At 42.0% G+C, this 17,372-nt stretch overlaps 1 protein-coding gene across 17 annotated transcripts in view; it reads right to left on the bottom strand.

The window, feature by feature from the left end:
* ZMIZ1 (zinc finger MIZ-type containing 1) overlaps positions 1–17,372 on the bottom strand; it is a 326,060-nt gene that overhangs the window by 221,881 nt on the left and 86,807 nt on the right. The window contains exon 1 of one of the 17 annotated variants that reach the window (XM_046943001.1): positions 3,673–3,802. The exons of the other annotated variants lie outside the window; for them this stretch is intronic. The gene's annotated coding sequence lies outside the window, so the exon portion shown is untranslated. Of the gene's footprint in view, positions 1–3,672; positions 3,803–17,372 lie in introns of those variants that run through there. 17 annotated transcript variants of the gene reach the window in all.

Here is a 17,372-nt window from a genome sequence, read left to right on the forward strand (position 1 = left end):
GCATTGCAGAAATGTAAACTCTTCACCCTGCCATGGCTGCTGTGCTCCTCTACAGGGCAGGGATGGGGTGAGGAAGGAGATCAGAGACAGGATGAAATAACCCTGTGGGGAAGGAATGTTGGGATGTTAGAGGGACTACAGCTTCAGACTGACAACTGTCAACTTAGTCTACACCTAGAATTAACCCTCTCAGGAAATCAAATATGGACATCCTGCAGAGCAGGTCACAGGCTTGCTGTGGTTAACACTGCCCAGGCTGTGACATAAGCCAAGCTCGTGCTGTTGCACACATCACTCTGTTCCTGCAGGCAGGCCTCCCAGGAGGCTTTTCCAGCTCACCCTACTAGGTAGAGTGCTACTGGGGAAGAGTAGAATAGCAATGAAAATCTCCGCTTTTTTTTTTTTCTTATTTCTCATAAGAGTAAAAGCGAAAGGTTCATTCACTCAGTCGCCACTTCTTTGACTATTTTTTCCTGTTTTTTTTTCTTGGTTGTTTACTAGTTTGTTGCTTAAAAATATCTTTTATTTCTGTTAGATCATTCATTCTAAACAGAAATTAAATCAATGTCAAAGTTGCACTAGGTGTTATTTGAAAAATGAAAGATTACTTGAGCGCTTCTCTTCTCAGATGTAGGCAGCCACAAGCTTTTATTTCCTCACTTTAAGGGACTGGGAGTTTCAGAGCTGTATCACTCTCCACACACAAGACCTAATGGCAGATCTAAACAATATAATGACCTTCAGTTTACAACAGGAAAAGAAAAAAAAAAACCCTTTGCATCTCCCAGCTTACTCCATTACCATCCCATTGCTGCAAGAATAGCTTTCCCAAGCCAGTTCTCTTTCCCACGCTGCAGGTGAACTCAGGACAGCCCCAGCACACCTGAGGCCACCAGCTCTGCACCCACTGGCAGGTCCCTGCATCCCCTGCTGCCAAAGAGCAGAGAGGAAGATGTGCTGTGCCTGCTGCTGCCTGCCCAGCTGGGCTGCTCCTATGGCAAGGTACAGGAAATCCAGCCCAGGTGCCCAACACAATCCTGGCTTTACAAGCGCCCATCGCAACAGCAGTGCCGACCCAGCATGCAGCAGGCAGTGGCACATTGGGCTGCCTGTGCTGGTAAAGGAGAGCTGAGCTGCCAGCTCAGAGGCAGAAGATAATGAGCACTATTAACCTTGGCTTACGCTGAGCCATTGTTCTAGAAGTTGGACATCTCTTATAAAATCCCATTATTAGAGACCATTGCCATCAATTTCCATAGTTTATTTTGTTCTACTTTAGAAAAAAAAAAATCCCCTTCCCTTTCCCTTATACCCTATTGTACTTACACAGCCTCAAACAATAACCCACTCGAGCATGGCCATGGAAGTGGTTTGAAGGAACAAAGGCTGCTCCTGGCACCACCAGTGCTGCAGACTCTCTACGTACAGCTGCCTGCATATTCTCTGCAGCTTTGGGCAGCACCAGGTGCTACCGGTTCCCTGTACTTGCACTGTATGCTGGATACAAACTAAACTGCGGGCAGGAGGAGCCTAGGGAATCATCCTTGAAGCATGAACTGCAGGTGAGTCACAAGCGAGTTCTGCAGCTCACCCTGCAAGGAGGGCTGCGAGAAGGCTCGCCTGGGAAGGCAGCAGCTTGTGAGCTACCCAGCAGGAGGAGGCAGGGCAGCAGCACAGCTCAGGTTCTGCAAAAGAGATTATTGCCACATCCAGCAGCCAGCACCCACCCAAGTGGTGTGCCATCAACTTAATGCTCAAACAAGACTAACAGAGCAGTGAGACAGGATTAGACATGCTTGTTTTTAACCATTCACTTATCTCTGGTGGAATACTATCAGTGCAAACTTGGCACCCAAATGCTGCCCCTCAGAGTGGGCAGAGTGTGCTTTTAATTTTACGTGTAGCAGTTAGGTCATATGGGGTTATTTATTTTTTAATTTAAACTCGTAAAACACATTTAATCTGTTTTGAGAAAAGAACAAATTGATTTAGCAAGCAGTTCAAGCCTGTCCCGGGAGACAGTCAACCACACTCAGCAATCTGGATATAGGTTGAGACTTCACTAAAGTCATTTTAATTGTAGGTCATAAGAAATGTCAAGATATAAACCACCATGGAATACTAAAAATTAAGCCATCATCGAGACTAACAAATGTCTTAGATTTGCAGTAGAGTATTTCTTTAAATCTTTATGGCATTACTACTTAAGCACGAAGGCAGAGCAAACTGGTTAGGGCTGCATGTAATGCATGCACATTATTTTTGCTGATGGGAAAAAAATAACAACAAACCTGTACTAAGGAAAAATACTGACGTGAAAGAAATTTAAAACGCTAAACTTGGGGGAAGTATTTTTTCACTTTGCTTATAAACAGAAAGTTTTGTTTCATCTTGGTCAGAAAGAATTCCTTCCTAACACAACAGGATAGAAACAGGATTGCATATACATTAGTACACCTATGAAGAAAAGGAGCACAAAAATGAGAAAAGAGGATTTGAAAAGAAAACAAACGAACAAAAAAACACCTCACAAACATAAAACCACAGAAGTAAAACCCTTTTAGAACTTTGTGCCCAGTTTTTATAAGGAAAAAACTCTTCAAAATTTTTCTCTTAGCTAAAAAAAAAGCACTTTTAAAACTTTTTTCCACGTGGAAACCCCCTACTTCTGCCAGTTTTGAGCTGAATCCTTCATTTACTAAAACCCTTTTGTAGAACATACCTTAAATGCCAAAAATTTTCCTTAGTTCACTTTCCTGAATAACAATGACAAAGGAGAATTCTGACCTCACTCACAGAACGTAAAGCCCCCGCATCCTTATTTCACTTCTTCAAACTGATGAAGTTAAAAATCAGGTGCACTCATCTTCACAACCAAAGAACAGTGTCTGGGAGCTTTTACAGAAATATTTAAAGAACATATCCATAACACATCTCCTTCCCCCACATTCTTCTGCTTGAAATAAAGCACAAAGGTTAGCCACATGATATCAGTGGCAGACATTTATATATTATATATGGTATTATATTACTACCACCCCATCCTTTTGAGCTTGATCAATATACACATATCTATTCCCAGCATCGAACACTCATGGGAATGGAGACAAAAAGGGTATTTCTCCAATTCCTAGCTAAATAAGAACATCTTACCAGCAAACAGGTATTTGAACTGAAGGTGCTCCAAGTGATACAATTTAGACTGCTATGAAAACAAGTACATACTCATTGAAAGATAAAATAAAAAGGAATTTTGATATTCTACTTTACTGCTAGTCGTATCATTAATAAAAGTCTGTATTACAAACTCTAATTCCACTGCTTTTAGCCACTGTTCCTGGCAGGTGGAAAAGCATCTCTCTCTTTACTGCACACAAGCTCAAATCTATCCCAGTGTCAAGTCCTTTTTGCTGGCATCCTTAACACCAGCTCACTGAGCACTGCAATACCCTAACCACCTGCTTCTGTGACATCAAATGCTGTGCACACACACACGCACATCCCCAGGTGGAGCACCATGGCACAGGGGGTATCACCAGCTGTGCCTACACAAAGGACTCTGCTGTTCTGCAAAAGGGAACAGAGGAAAGCTGCAGCACCACGACCTGACAGAGCCAAGCCTTTTACGCAGCATAAAGTTAGTGAAATAGAAGCAGCAAAAGGAATAATTACAGAGATGGGGCCAAGAGCAAGAGCCACATGTTGGAATTCCATAACCTGATGCTGGTCCCCAGCCTCCTGACAGCAGTTGGGTGTCGGCAGGCTCCTTGCTCACCACTTCTTATGCAAGTGCTCCTGAACTGGTAGCCCTGGATCTGGGTTTCTTGCTTCTCTGGGAGGGCTCTGGGGCTGTGTCCAGGGCCTGCTCTGTGCCAGGCTCCAGGCCAGGCCCCACCAGGCTGCCAACGTGGAGGCCCCAGGCCGGCAGCAGCGTGGGGAGGCAGCCAGGAGCAGAACGCCTTGCACAATTTGTGCTCTGCACCGACATCTGAGCTGGAAAGACAGTCATTGCACAACAAGCTGAAGTTTGCCTCGGGATCTGCCAAGTTCTACTGCAGGCTGTTCTTAAGCTCTTCCACTGATGGCATTTGTAAAACTCAGATGAATTTTCCTTGACACTTCAAAAGGCAGAGAGAGACCCTAAACAAACACCCAGCCCTTCCTCAGTGACCTCGCTGCTTACAGTCCTATAAACATCCACTTTCTTCTTTCTTGTCCTCAAAAGGCCCCTCTCTCCAGCATGTTAGCAGCCTTTAACCCATAGTAAAGCCTATAGCACATGTCCCACCACAAACAGGCACAAAGGTGGCAAGGCATGTGCCTCAACAGATGGGCCCTGGCAAACGTTGCTTGCAGCCCTGAGACTTGGCTCCCCAAACACGAACCCTCTGAGGGCACAAAGGGGAGCTCTGATTACACCTGAGCTTTACCTAGGCACCAGTATGTAGCCCAGCAAAGCTCATCTTTTCTAAGTAAGCAGCTGGAGAGGTCCCAGAGGAGATGTCCTGGGGTGGGAGGGACATGCTGGGGAAAGCAGCTGCCAGCGGAGCCAGTGACTCACAGTAATTTCTCCTTCTGAGAGAACCTGCCCCTGTGCCAGCCCACCCAACATCCCATAAAACAAACAAACACAATGGAGGCCAGCAACAGGAGAACTTAGTAACAAGAAAGATTAAAAAAAAAAGGAAAAACACCCAAGCATTTAATATTTACCTAAGAATGAAATGTTTCATTAATTACATACAGAATCAATTTGCAGCTATTTTCCTTAAATTCTCAGTCAAACCCACAGATTTTAAACACTTTGAACTGTGCTGCACCAGTAATAGTGGATGAATATTTTAGATCAGTCTCAAATCGCTGTACTGCATATAGCAAATGAACTAATAAGCTGCTCATGTGTGGACTACTAATGTATGTTCTATCTTACCTAGACAGATAGAGAACAGTCTACAGTAAGTTGAACTGGCTACTGGGAATCTTCAGAAAGTCTTAGAAAAACCTTTACTTCTGCTGTTTTATGAAAAATATTACTTAACAGCCTGCATGCATTAAAAAGGAGACAAGAAGATACAGAAAAGCCTGAACAAGTGTGCCAAAATACGAAAGAAGAGTTGGACAATTCATGTGTCTGCAGCAACCCGTGCAGGGTGCCAAGGAATACTGCACTGTTATCATAGGACTACCAGAACGAAGGACATCATTGCCACCTATATTATCTTTATTCCAACACGGTCATTTCTGGGCAGTCATTTTCAAGTACATATAGTGGCATAACAGTGCTGATATCTGACCATATGTATTCCAGTTTATGGAAGCATCTGTTGAGTCATCAGATCAAAACAGTTAATTGCACTTTGGGAATACTTTTAGAGATTAAAAATTCCCTTATTTCAGGCAAATTTTAAACATCCCCATAGATTATACTCCTTTTACATATATAAAACTCACAGCCAATCTCCAGTGAAATTAATGTATGAAATGTGAAGAATAACTTCCCTAAAGGATTATCTGTATTTTTCTGCCTCAACTGCACTCAGTAATGTGGAACCGAAAACAAAGACATAACCTGAATCACATGTAATGCTGAAATATGAACTAAGACACAGCCTTCACTGGATGGAGGAAGAAAGTAGTACCTTCAATCAAGAGCTTAAAAAAAAAGTAACAGCTGAATACTGCTAGATGATGTCTGCCAGGTTACCAACTCAAGAGCTTATATTACCATTTATTCTAAAAGAAACAACATATAAGCTGTATCTTTGACCACCACAAAAGAGCCAGGAAACAAGCCAGGAGAAGAACCCACAAAATTAAACATGGACTGAATTAACAAGAAGACATCTCATGTTGTACCAATTGCTTCTTAAATGCATCTAGGGACTGCAGACAAGTGATCACCTTACACACATGTAATTATCCAAATATTTGAATTGCAAAGATCAAAAAAACTTGTGGAAAACTTGTGTGAATTTTCCAAATGTATAAGTAATTGCTTCCAAGCTGAAGAAGTTCATTGGAACCTTCTGGCCTCTACAGCAGAAGGAGGATTAGGAAAACTTATTCCCTAAGAAGCAGCATCGCCCATATAAACTGTGATTTAGAACAATTTAGCAGTGGATATTTTGGTTGGTTGGGGTTTTTCCCTCCTCCCCCAACCTGCCTGACTGAACCTGCCTGTTCTGCAGCTCACCAACCACAGAGTTCAGTTAATCACATGTGATTTCACTCAAGGAGTGAACATAAAGCTCAAGTGCTACTGAATAACCAAGAGCCCCATACAAGATTAGAGACACCAAGACCCCAGCTAGGTTACGCTTGGCCGTAAATCCTAAACTGACAGCACATCTCAGACAATCTAAGCAGACCGTTATTCTTTAGTGCTGAGGAAATCAAACTAAAAGCGAGAGTGTAAAAGTTGAGACAAGGACTGCAGTCATGACCGAGCTTTAAAAGGTCCCTCATACTTTTGAAGTTACGGCATATTCCCTCGCTGCTAAACTGAACAGAGACTGCTGTCTCAGTTGCATTAAATTATTAGCTAATTAGCCCTGAGTAAGGACAACAGTGTGTTGATGCTGGCAAGCTGTGAAAAGAACACTTCAGCAAAGAAGATCAATAGCATTTTTGTCTGGCTTACAATAAGAAAACTGCTGGCCCAGGTTATGAGTTTATGCCATTTTTCATTTGGCAGACAAGACAGCACCAGTGAGAGATCAATACAGCACCTTTATGACAGTCTGCTGCTCCTGCAGATGGCAGGACCATAAACAGGCATCGTTTTTAAAGTCTCTAGCAGTACATTAGACAGAAACCACCTGACCTTTTGTAATACTTAAGAGATTCCTACACAAAAAGGCAAATCAGAGAAACAGAGAAAACCAGGAGGACTGCTGCCCTGTAAGACAGAAAGTAACATTATCTGTTTGAAATTCATTATCTGGAGTAGCAAGCTTCTGTGCTATTTGGGAGATCCCACTAAAACCACTACCTTGGCATCAGGTAAGCACTTATCCCTTCAAAGAGTAAATGTTATTGGGCATCACTTCTTATTTGATGCAATTTTCTTATCTCTATATGGACAAAAAGTGAGAAAAAACCAACAAATCTTTCATGTGATTTTGAACATCAGGTGAGTCACTATCATCTGCAATTAGTAAGCATTTGAGAGAATACATTTACAAATGAGTGGTTATTTTACCTATATTGCAATACACAGACTTCAGCATTTGCATGTATATACACACACACATACTGTTATCTTACAAGATACAGATTACTTGCCAGTAATGTTCTACTGTTTTTAAATGAAAACAAAAGGAAGGTTTGATAATTCTAATGCTTTTATGTTAAGATCTCTAGTTGAAGAGAACATAAAAGATAGCACCTTAATGTATTATTTAGGCCAGATCTTCAGCTGAGGACACAGGAGGAACATCTGGCCCTGTATTTACAGTCTTTTCACTATAAACATGAAATAAACACAGAACATGGTGAATTAATCATATCACCAGCTTTCTTTTGCCTCTCCTTCCGAAGCTGTTTCGTGTCAATTACCCAAGAAATATCTCCTCAAGCAGGAAACTAATTTTACAAAACCACATTGCTTTTGGGGGCTTTCATCAATACTTTTGAGTTGCTTCGAGTAACTAATTAACATTAATGTCAGCATAAAGGATAGAAGGATAGAGAAGGCTCCCCATGTGGTATTGCTGTGCAACGGGGTTCAAGTCCATGTCTGAAAAAATGAGTTATTAATTTGATCTTTAATTTTACCTTGCATGTTGTGAGCAAACTGTATTTTCCTCTTACTAACACTACGTTCAACATTAGTACAAAATGGAGCAGAGCAGCACCCAAACCAGAAATCTCTTCATTGGGCCCTGCTCATGCTAAGAATAACCTGGCGCACACGTACACGGTGCTGGATGTGCCAGTGATCTGCCTTGCTCCTGGACTCAGACCCCAGCCCCTCTTCAAGATCCTATATACACATCAGGTTGTGCTAAAGCGGGAAAACTATGTATCGAATCTATTTTTAAAAAGAAATTGGATTTCTTTAGGCTCCAAGGCAAAGGATGGTTTTAACAGTTTCACATTTATAATCTCACCTCCTTTCAGCCTGCACAAGGGCTCTTTGTACCCAGCCGCACTGAGACATGCTGGCTGCATGCCTGCCAACCACCGGTGCTTGCTTCCAGCCTGCCACAGAGCTACTGGCATAAACACACAGCACAGCAGCCCACAGCTCCCATGCGCATGACACAAAATACACTTTACCTTCCAACTCAAGCCATTCTGTGATGCCTTCATTATCGTGCTGGACAAAACATTTTAAACTCAGTTTATTACATTTTCTTTTATTTAGGATACCTACTAGGTTGTAGCTGTAAAGCCTGAACCCTCTTTGCCTGCACCTCTTGCTTGGCAGCAGCTAAAAATCGGTGCTGGGAGGAGCCACCATGTAACTCCTCTGCCTGAGAGTTCGGAGAGAGAGAAGGGCAGGAGGACCCCAGCCCTCAAGCAGCAGGTGGTCTTACTCCTCCCATGTCTATGCAGGGAGGCATTAACGCTCTCTTTCTGGTAGCATGACCCCCTAATACATGCCTTTTTCAGTGCTACACAGACCCATTTCACTTCTGCACTGAGCATGCTCCTCTCTCAAGACTTTTTTCTTGTTTTTCCTAAATCCTACTGGATTTAACATCTGCTACATTACTTCCTTCTCACCAAAGTCCTCACCACTTTGACTTTCCCTCAGTTTTCCTCTGTCCCTGTCAAGAACTAAATCACATCCTTTTTTCCTAGACCAGTCCCCACAAACTCCTTCTTCCATGGGATTCCCTAGACTTTCTGTGTTAAGATGGTTTTAGTCAAGAAGTCCATTACCTATCCCTGTTGGCACTGTGCTATTAAAATGACACCATCTTTGTCTGAAGATAGTAGCATGAACACCTTTACAGACTCATTACATTATCACCAATACGCTGAGATCCCACCAAGGACCTCTCCACAATTTCTTGTTGAAGAAATTGTGCAAATCCACAAATATAAATGAATGTGCTGCTGCATTGTTACCGCTTAAAAGGTTAATTAATTTGAAGGCAAAAAAAAAAACCAAAAAAAACAACAAGGACGAGTTTCAAATCTCACACAAGACTTCCTTGTCCTACAGCAAACAAACAGCTGGGTACCTGTTCTTTTTTTTCCTTAGGAAAATCTTCCCTGAAAAGCTCCCCATGTCTTAACACTCGCTTCAGATTCATCCAAAAAAGGAAATCAGGTCTTTGTTTTGTATTTTGAATTTTGCATTCATGTGAGAGCCACCTATTAATTGTAGACTGCATAAAACTGTAAACTATTAGGTGGATAGTAAAGCATTTGTGGAAGTAATGTCTTCATTCTGCACAGTCATGACCATATCTAACTCCACAATGGTGACCAGAAGGTAAGCTCAGAGCATATACAATAATAACACCAATAATGAGACTAAAATAGTGCATTCACATTACACATTGTTCGTATTACCATTCACCAGAGCCAATCCTTTCGAGTGTAATAAAGTGAAGGTATTATAATTAGAGAGCTCATAATGCCATTTAATCAAGTGCAGAGCTAGAGCGCAGTGGGTTGTACACCAAAGACAAAACCACATGAAGTGGTACAATTCTGAGTGCAGGGAAGGGCACACATTCTTCAGGGAAAATAACAAGTTACTACAAAGCCATGTTTGTTTTCAAGTACTTAATCAAGAGAGTTTGCATACTAGGTAATTTTGCCTCATGAAAATAAGTTATTTCATAAATGGTAAATGGAATATGACCACAAACATGTCTTTTGATTCCTACAGACAGGAAAAAAAACAACAGATTTGAGCTCTCCATTTATGAATTAATTCTTCATAGTTCTATTGGAAGAATTAATTATACTTCAAGAACATTACAATAATTTTTCTACTACTGCTTATTACTTAAAGTACTTTACAACAACTAACCCATTTCCATGACACCTCTAGCAGTCACAATGTAGTGAAGCTGAGACAGAAGGATCCTGAGATAACAGCAGGAAAGCAAGTGAGATCAAGAGATACTGTTGCAAGCAAGCAATCCTACAGTCCTTAGCTTGATCTGGATCTCCGGGGCCCAAATATGACTTGACTGTAATACATAAAGGCCAATAAAGATACCTAGTGTATGTCTCCAAGTTACCAGGCCAGTGAAATTTAACACTGGAGTAACACCAGGAAAATAAAAGTAGAAAAATGAGGCACAGAGTTTCAAAAAAACTACGCTTAGGCAAGGTGAGCGACTTTGGACAGAAGTGTTATTTAAAGATTTTCTACAGATATAACAGCATGTTCTCAGATGACAGCAGATCAAGAAATAAAAAGGCCTAAATTAAAACAGGGTTTGCTTTAGCACCCATTAAGCACATAACAAAGATTCTTGTTGGCTTTAGACCATGTTGGGTCAGACCCTCTTCACTCAGTTCTGCAAGCTTCATGCACCTTTCAGCTTATTTTTATGACAGTTACACTGCTAGCCATTCTCAAAATAGCAAGATGCGATCTTCCACCTACCTGGATATTCTTTATGGACAACAGTTTGACACTTAACATCTAAAAAAATGGAATTTGCAAACGAGAAGTCAATTTTACTGTAACTTGTAGTCTCACTCAACCTTTGTCATCTCCAGAGCAGCGCTGTGACCTGGAGCCTTTTATCTTGGCTTATTTTCAGATTTTCACAGAGTAGTTTCTTTTTTTTCATAATTACATGGCAAAATGCAGCAAGTCCAGAGATTACATGCTATTATCACTTATTCCTGAATAGCTCGTCAATGTAAGAATTTGTACTGATTTTGCTGGGTCATTTTCACATTTCAAACACTTGAGTGCTCAAGTTGTATAGGAATGAGCATCCCCAAACTTACTCCAATATCACTGAGGAGAAAGGAAATGTCTTCATTGTTTCTTCTTTTAAAACATGGATTTATGTAAGTATTAGGTAAACTTTCCCTCTATCTGTACTCTAAACATATTCCTAGAAATGTGGGAGAAGGCTTAATCTGTGTAAGACAAATACAAGTTAAATATACCAAACAAAACGCAGGACAAATAGTGTAATCCTCACTCAGAAAAACACCATAAATCACAGCTTTGATACAGATGGAAAGCAGGTCTATTCTTTCTTAGTGGAGATAAATGTTTGCCACCTTAATCTCTAATATGACATTCCTATATAACTGTGGGGTATATTCCCAGGTCAATCTGTGGGAGATTTAGACAGCAAAGTTAATCCTCGCACCAAATTTCAACAGCATGAATCAAGTCAAAGTTTTGCAGAACATTTTAGCCACAAGCAGTAGCTCCCATGAAAGAGGACACAGGCAAGATAAAAATCATGCTGTTCTAATATCCTCAGGGCTTTATCCTGCCAGCACTAACTGATAGTGCTGCTCATGAGAGATATTGGTAGAACAGAACAAGAGTAAGGACAAAAATGTATCTTGAATCCTTTGTTGAAGCAGATAATTTCAATGAATGTCTCACCTCTACTGCTTTTGACTTAACATGTGCCATCACATTTAACTGTTTAGATCCTGGCCAGTTCCCTGTTCCCATATGTGGCGTGGGTTCTAGAAACATCCCGCAGGACCACTCATGCCAGGCATGCCACGAGCAGTACCCATTAAGGTCTCCAAAAGACTTTGCTGATGTCTGTATTTCAAAAGGGCTGCGTCACTCTTGGTTTTGAAAAGCAAGCCTTGTAAAGGAGTTGTAAGACTGCTATCTCAAAAAATCAGCAGCCAAAGGTAAAACTGTACTTCCGAACTTACCATACTTTTATTAGAAAAATTTTATTAACTCCTATTACAAGCATTTTAAATAATAGCCCTTCACTTGCACCACAGCTCCTTGTCAGTGCTTCCATCACAGTGACAACCACAATTGTTTGACATGGATTTAAATCGTTTAACATTCCTTTCAAGTGAAGGGGTGTTACATACCTGAACACACCACATCACACTCATTTTTTTCCCTGGCCCCTCTAGTTTTCCCTAAGGCAAAACACTGGAATAATCACTTTATTGTTACATTTACTGACAATGATCCTCATAAGGTGATGATGTTTTTATCCCATTTGATTACATTAGTCTTAATAAATCCTAATGGAAACACAAGTAAATCCTCTTTCTTATCACTCATTCTCATTAATTTCGCTATAACTTTACCACTCACAGGGCTTTGATGCCTGCACTGAGAATAAATGAGAGAACTTGCACTGCCTTCTATTTGTACTTCAGTTGCACTCAGCAAACAAATTTAGGGGAACTAAAAATGGAGCCCAAGAACCCACAGCTGTCCACGTGCCAGCCAGGCACAGGGCTGTGACATTGAGGGAGGGATGGAACCCAGGGGGCTGCTCACATGAGAGAGCTCTCCATTTGAGCAGAACAGAACAGACGGGCTGTATCTGTAAGCCTGTTAAGGAGAACATACGCTGGTTGTTATTGACTCATTTCACGTCAACACTGCAGAAGGAGTGAGCTGCTGTGGAGGATCTGAGGAGAGCACAAGGAAGTGTGCCCCATGTGCAGAAAGCAAGGCCAGCAGAGGTGGAGAGGCTCTCACAAGAAGCTGCAGTGGTCAGAGCAGCCAGAGCCAGGCTGCTGTGGGAGGCCTTCTGGCAAGGACAGTCACACATGAGTGCTCCCATTCACCAGGCCCAAGGTCGCTGTGGTTAGTGAAACAGAAGTGTGCAGCTCGGTGGATAGCTGTCATTTGTATTTCCCTATCTCATGCCTCCTTTGGAAAACAGAGGTCCTGACATGAGAAATCAACCTAGCCCACAAACGAGCCAACTGTGCTGAAATCTGCTTTAGCAGCACAGGTCAGGCCAACTCATCAGCCAGCTGCTCTGCTCTGCAAGTGCAGCAGGACACCCGCAGCTCTCTGCCCCGCCACCGTAATTGCACATCTTGTTCTTTGTAATCACGCTCACACTTCTGCGCTGCTGTAGAGACATCACTAATCCTCATGGACTCCACTGAGAGGCAGGCAAAGAAGTATCACCACCCCCATTTTACAGATGGAGAGAAACACGTACTACCTGAAGGAGTCAGTTAATGACTGAAATAAGGAGACGCACTGCTGCAGGGCTGGGTACCCGCTGCCTTGTTTGTGCTGGTGGCCAGCAGAGCTCCCCAGGCACAGGGAGCCCATCTACTGAAAGCTGGCCAGACATGGGGTGCTGGGTCACAGGAGCAGTGAGCTACCCAGGAAAGGCCTGGGGTTTGGAGGGTGGAATTTCTCTCCTTTCTTTTAAAACACAACAAAAACAAATAACCACCCTCCCCTCCCCCCCCCAAAAATAAAAAAACTCACCCAAAAAAACAACTCATAGCAGATCAAAATAAAGCTAGAACTGTTGCTATCATTCCCCTAGTGGAAGGAAAGAACCTCCCCACAACCTCATCAATTCCAACACTGATCACAATGATTATTTGTTATCACAGTATCTAGAAAATACCACACTGCCAGAACAAAGTTACTTAGTTACTTACCAACTGTAATATAAGAAAACTGGAGGAAAGCAACACACAAGTACCACAACTTACATGAAGTAAATAATACAACGAGGTGGTAGTGCAATACATTTTTTTTCTATTTATTACTAGGTTACATACACATTTCTCAAATGCCATGGTATAACTAAAATTGTCAGGATAGTTTCTTACAGGAGAACTCTAAGAAAGGCCAGGACTTTAACAGCAAGGTAAAGAGGGCAGCCCACATGGCAGGGTGAGAGGAGGAGCTGAGGAGCTGCAGAGGTGTAGGACAGATCATGCATGCAAAGGACATAGTGAGTCCCACAGTCTAACTCCATAGCAAGTGCTGTGTTTGGTACTTTCCGAGCATGGAAATGAATTTCAATTCCAAGGGGACAAAAAGCACATTACATTACAGCCCATTTACTAAAGCTGAGTGTATGGTGTGGGACTAAGTGGCTTCTCAAGTATTGAATAATACTTTCTTTAGAGCAGTCAACATGAAACGTACTTGCTAGTTGGAAAATAATTTCAAGTCATTTCAAGTCAAAGTTTTAAAGTTAAAATCAAGCATAAGTAGCTATTTTTGTATTTGAAACCATTGTCAATAACAATCAATCAACCACCCAAACTTTCCAAGATATAACAACAAAGTTCTGTAATTCGTTCTTTTCAGAACTTCTGGTATTGGATCCCTCTTATGGATTTCTGTTTGCTAGGAACTTTAGAAATGGAAAATGATTTCCTCAGTTTGGTTTCAGCAACCAGAAGCCAGGTTTTGAATGGAACAGTCACCATGAGGCCAACACCCAGGTTGGGGAATTGACTCCATCACTGCTTTCAGATCCATCAGATCCATTACTAATTCTCAGTCCCTTTTCAACAGACCACTGCTCATCAAAATGGTAAAGTTGCTTCTCATTAGCAGGAAACATTTATGAAGCCATTTTAAATCACAGTTTGATGTTTAGCCAGGTCCACAGACTAATGACACATCACTACAGCAGTTAACTACATGATCGCCCTCCACACACAGTCTTCATGCTGCTCCAAACCTTCTCATGCTTTGATGTTCACTTTTTTGACTGTACTTAAACAAGAGTCCGCAACATTGTTTTTCATCTTCCTAAAAGGAATCCTCCTTATCTTAGAGGCATGGGTGGGAGGGGAAAGTAGGTGAGGTTTTACTCAAACCTAAAATATTTGCTGCCAACTGTTCCAACCAGGCGCTCCTCAGGGAAGCACCAGCTAGAGCAGAACACCTCTATTCCCAGGAATGGAAAAAAAACACTCAATATCTGTTCATTTCATGCATCTTCCCAGATTTAGAAAAAGGCACAATGTTTGCTTATTGGTTGTTTGGTTTTAGGACCTTTGCTTATTTTCTGCTTGAAGATTCTAGGAGGATTCATGTCAGTTATCAAAGGTTTCTGCACCTATGTGTCAAGAAAATAACTTTCTTCCCCTTTGGAAGTAGATACAGGATAAAATATACCTTACACAACTGAACTTAGAAGACACAAAGATGAATTATGTGGCGTTATGTATCCTGAATCAAGCAGTAAAACAAAAAATAACTGGTTTAGGTAATCAATCCAGTTAGTTTACTAAGCTCCCTGGCTAACAGCCAGAAGACAGCAATTTGAAGGGGTTTTATAGATTCACTCAGAAAATAGAAATCCATTTTCTCAAACAGGATTCACAGTGCACCAGCTCTTCTTTGGTCAAAATAAACGCAGAGGGCTTCTGCCTTTTTCCAACCTTTTCTTGCATAGATTCTCAGCCAAAACAAAGCTCAGGATAAACCAGTGCACCAGCTCACACTACCTTCCTTCATGTTTCCATGCGCACAATTTGCCTGCCAGTTTTTAGGGATTATGTAAATAGTTATTAACACCACGTGGCTACAGCTAGTAGGAGAAAATCCCAGATAAAATTGCTCACCAAATGGCCTTTTACAGCTTTCCTCCAGCATGCTAAATTAAGCAAGAAGTCTTGTAATGATATTTGCTTTATAAGTAACATTATTTCAAAAAGGAGGAATGCCCCATGAAAGACTGTTTAAAGAAAGTTGAATTTGAACAAAGTATGAAGAAATTCTCGTTCACTGCAGGAGAGTTGGACTAGATGAACTTTAAATGTCCCTTTCAACTCTAAGGATTCTATGATTCTAATTCTGACAGACAAATCAGATGGTAATCTGCAAGCAATCTAGTAACGAAGTACCTCAACACAAAATCCTTCAACATTCAACACCTGACAAGAGCAGTCCCTCACTCTGGGTTCCACCACAAGCACTCAGTACTGCCTAAATGCTGCTGAGCCCTCCTGGTTTATACAGTACTGCTAAGCAGGTGACAGGTGTCATAAGCAGGTGACAGGTACATATATGTATGTTAGAGAATATTATAAAAGCTGTCCAGGAAATGTGGCAATTTTTCATCTCATAACACAAAAATATTTTCCTTTTTTAATGAAATAACTCTGACTTCACATTGGAGGACTGCAGGCCAGAAATCATCAGGTTTTTAGGTTTTTTTTTTTTTTTTTCAGCAAGCAGAACTTTTTTGAGCCAAAGCCTGGAAGAAAGTAAAAAGAAGAAAAGCAAACAGGGACAGCTCCCAGATTCTGCTGCCCCTCAGAGCAACACTTGCCTGACTTACTATAGCTTGAAAGGGTTAACTCATGTGTGCAAAGTGCTTCTAAAATGAAGGCACACGGTATTTCTCTCCTCTCAGCTATGGCAGCCATCCTGCAGAAACCCACACAGCCAGGAGCTTCCCGTTCAGCCAGTGATACAGGTCCTGGCTCCTGATAGTTCTGCTGACCCACGTCTCCTCCCCCAGGCTGCTCAGGAGTATTAAATGATGAGGAGTTTATCAGTACAGAAGTGGAATGTGAAGGAGAGGGGGCCACATTAGTAGAGATGGAGAAAGGCAGAGTTTATGACATACAAAAGGCACTGCTTATTCAGAGGAAATTTCTTATAGCCCATTTTAGTTAAAAATTCACTTATGTATGAGACTTTAATGAAAGCGTAGCCCAGAAGGGAACAGAGAGAACACAGGGCCAGCTGGAGGGATGGGGTCCTGAGGGCTGGGAGCAGGGACACAACTGGCCCTGTGCCTGTATGCACAGCGGTACACACACGCAGGTTCCTACAGCTCTGAAAGCTAAGGGGAGAGGTGAGCTGTGGAAACAGCCCAGCAAAGGAAGGCCTGTCAGAGGTTTCTAGCCATCACAGCTTAGAGGTGCAATGAACCGTAGCTGGTTAGAGCTTAGACTATCTCTTGTTGCACATTCCCAGAGCAAGAAGCAAGACAGAAACACAAGCCCTGCAGGGAGCATTTGGGGCTTCCATGACAAAACATGAAAACGGCTCTTTCCACTGAACGAGCTCTTTTTGCAAACAATTTAAAGCAAGGGGTTTTGGTCTGTTCCTGCCTCACCTGGAGCCACTCTGGAGGCTGTCACACTCCTTCCCATCAGCCGGGCATATGCACTGCTGCCCAGTTGCAGAGGGAGGACTGCTGTACTGTGGTGAGGTGCTTGGTGAAAACTTTTCATGACCTCTTTCTGCCGAGGCTGCCAAGACATGTGCATGCACAGACCTGCAGAAAATGCACTCTAACCCTGCTCTTGTATTCGGTTTTCAGAGGCTGTCATGCTCTCCCCATTGCTGCAGCCCAGCCTGCTGAGATGAGCTCCTCTCACAGCTTTTGAAGTCCTTCAAACCTATCTTTACCCTGTAGCTCACCAGCTATGTTTATAACTGGGCTTTGCTTCTTTGCTTAGTTGACCAGTAGTGCTACAGCATGAAT

The sequence above is a fragment of the Gallus gallus genome, chromosome 6 (assembly GCF_016699485.2).
Source record: "Gallus gallus isolate bGalGal1 chromosome 6, bGalGal1.mat.broiler.GRCg7b, whole genome shotgun sequence".
Taxonomy (NCBI): Eukaryota; Metazoa; Chordata; class Aves; order Galliformes; family Phasianidae; genus Gallus; species Gallus gallus.